Raw genomic sequence first — 3,288 nt, 5'->3', positions numbered from 1 at the left:
AACAGAATTTGGAATCAGATGGGGGCTTCAGGGTAGGAATGGTGGGTTCTGCTTTGATATTTGAAGTGATTGTGGGATATCCACCTATTTATATCTGAGAAGTATTGAACTGAAGGCAGCTGAACTGTCTGAAGCAAAGGCGTACATTTATGGATCATCAGTGGGATGTAGAAGGCCAGACGGTAGACGAATCACCCCTGAGGGTTTGTAGTTTGAGAAGAGAAGAGGCCGGACATGGAGGTCTGGGGAACACCACCTCTTAGAGGAAGGGAAGAGATGCCAGCCAAGGATGCCAACAGGAGCAGCTGGAGAGGTGAGAGGTGAAGGAAAGAGGTGAGGACAGGAACCACGCAATGTTTTGAGGAGGAAGTGGGAGGGGGGCAAATGCCAAAAAGGGGTCAAGGAAGATCAGCAGAGAGTGGACTTAGCACAAGTTGGCCACAGGTGACCATAGCGGGTCCATGAGTTCTGTGCTCGTGCCCCTCATGCCTGGAGTGAGGAGGCCCTGGTCTGGCTAGTTTGGTCAAGTCACTTAACTTCTATGGGTCTCTGGTGGCTCACCTATAAACTGGGCATGATAACAACTTCCTTCAGGACTGTTCTAAGGATCACTAAAACGATTCTCAGTGTCTTGGTGATGCTCTGCCCTTCGCTCCTTCTGTTTTCATCCTCCCTCACCCGACTCTCACTCTTGGAGCTCATCTGACAATCTCCTGCCTCTCACGTCATCTGAGTCTCTCTCTGCCAATTCCTTTGTGCTTAAATTTACTGTGAAAACCTTCTTCTGATGCAAGCGTGCATGATAGGAGAGCACTGCACTGCTTCCCCCATTTTGTACTCACCAAACCTCCTGCAAAAGCACAATCCCACCCACCCCAAACCTCAGTCATCCCTTCTGACCTGTCTTGTATTCTCTGGAAGCTGAGGGAACAAATGAGGTAAAAGTCTCCTTTGAGACAAACTGTCCTGTGAGTGGTTCTAAGTGGAGATGTTAAGTGACCCTTCGGTTTTCTCCACCAAAATGATGCGTGGTTGCTAGGAAACCAACAGCAGGTGTTAACCACACCTCACATGAAAATGCTCCCAATCTAAAGCACTGTAATTATATTCAGAAGAATTCTTGGCTGCTGTTTCATTATCACCTCTAAAAAATTCAGTTTAACAAATACTTATTGAACTTGTGCATGCAAGTGTAACAGAGAAGGACAAACCTGAGTCCATATTGGATCTATTCCTTTAGCTCTAACTTTCGTGCTCTGTTACCTGTGCTTAGTCATGCTGGATCTACACCTCTTGTAAAAGAATGTTGCCCATAGCCTGAAATATACAGGATAGCCCATTCTCAGGGTTCTGACCTTTAAATATATAACACTTTTCCATTCATAAAACGTTGCAGAACAGAGAATAACATTCATCTTGTCAGAGGTTTATAGGGACATTGTGACCAGACCTATGTGGAGAGATGCAAGAGCAAAGGATTCAGGCATCAAGAAGTTGGCAAAAGCCAGTCACACTCCCTCCCTTTTGAGTACAAAAGAAGCCTGAATTCTAACTCGGGTAAGATGGTTCTTTGGGACACTAGTCCACCATCTTCTCGGGCTGCTGGCTTTCCCAATAAAGTCGCTCTTCCTTACCCCAACAGCTCATCTCTCGATTTATTGCCCTGTCACGCAGCGAGCAGTATGAGCTTGGACTCCATAACACAAGGAACTTGCAAAGCACAAATCTGGTCATGTCATTCCTTAACTCAAAAGCCTTCGGTGCCCCCCTGGACACAAAAGGAAGTTAAAACTGCTTAATCTGACCTACAAAGCCAGCCTTGTCTTTTTTTTTTTCTTATTAGTCATCAGTTTTATACATCTCAGTGTATACATGTCAATCCCAATCGCCCAATTCAGCACACCAACATCCCAACCCCACCGTGGTTTTCCCCCCTTGGTGTCCATATGTTTGTCCTCTACATCTGTGTCTCAACTTCTTCCCTGCAAACTGGTTCATCTGTACCATTTTTCTAGGTTCCAAATACATGCGTTAATATACGATACTTGTTTTTCTCTTTCTGACTTACTTCACTCTGTATGACAGTCTCTAGATCCCTCCACGTCTCAACAAATGACTCAATTTCATTCCTTTTTATGGCTGAGTAATATTCCATTGTATATATGTACCACATCTTCTTTATCCATTCGTCTGTTGACAGGCATTTGGGTTGCTTCCATGACCTGGCTATTGTAAATTGTGCTGCAATGAACATTGGGGTGCGTGTGTCTTTTTGAATTATGGTTCTCTCTGGATATATGCCCAGTAGTGAGATTGCTGGATCATATGGTAATTCCATTTTTAGTTTTTTAAGGAACCTCCATACTGTTCTCCATAGTGGTTGTATCAATTTATATTCCCACCAACAGTACAAGAGGGTTCCCTTTTCTCCACACCCTCTCCAGCATTTGTTGTTTGTAGATTTTCTGACGATGCCCATTCTAACTGGTGTGAGGTGATACCTCATTGTAGTTTTGATTTGCATTTCTCTAATAATTAGTGATGTTGCGCAGCTTTTCATGTGCTTCTTGGCCATCTGTATGTCTTCTTTGGAGAAATGTCTATTTAAGTCTTCTGCCCATTTTTGGATTGGGTTGTTTGTTTCTTTAATATTGAGCTGCATGAGCTGTTTATATATTTTGGAGATTAATCCTTTGTCCGTTGATTCATTTGCGAATATTTTCTCCCATTCTGAGGGCTGTCTTTTCGTCTTGTTTATGGTTTCTTTTGCTGTGCAAAAGCTTTGAAGTTTCATTAGGTTCCATTTGTTTATTTTTGTTTTTATTTCCATTACTCTAGGAGGTGGATCAAAGAAGATCTTGCTGTGATTTATGTCAAAGAGTGTTCTTCCTACGTTTTCCTCTAAGAGGTTTATAGTGTCTGGTCTTACATTTAGGTCTCAAATCCATTTTGAGTTTATTTTTGTGTATGGTGTTAGGGAGTGTTCTAATTTCATTTTTTACATGTAGCTGTCCAGTTTCCCCAGCACCACTTATTGAAGAGACTGTCTTTTCTGCATTGTATATCTTTGCCTCCTTTGTCATAGATTAGTTGACCATAGGTGCATGGGTTTATCTCTGGGCTTTCTATCTTGTTCCATTGATCTATATTTCTGTTTCTGTGCCAGTACCATATTGTCTTGATTACTGTAGCTTTGTAGTATAGTCTGAAGTCAGGGAGTCTGATTCCTCCAGCTCCATTTTCTCCCCTCAAGACTGCTTTGGCTATTCAGGGTCTTTTGTGTCTCCA

The sequence above is a fragment of the Leucopleurus acutus genome (genome assembly GCF_964270905.1).
Source record: "Leucopleurus acutus genome assembly, chromosome: 13".
In the NCBI taxonomy this organism is placed as follows: Eukaryota; Metazoa; Chordata; class Mammalia; order Artiodactyla; family Delphinidae; genus Leucopleurus; species Leucopleurus acutus.
This window is presented reverse-complemented; position numbering follows the sequence as displayed.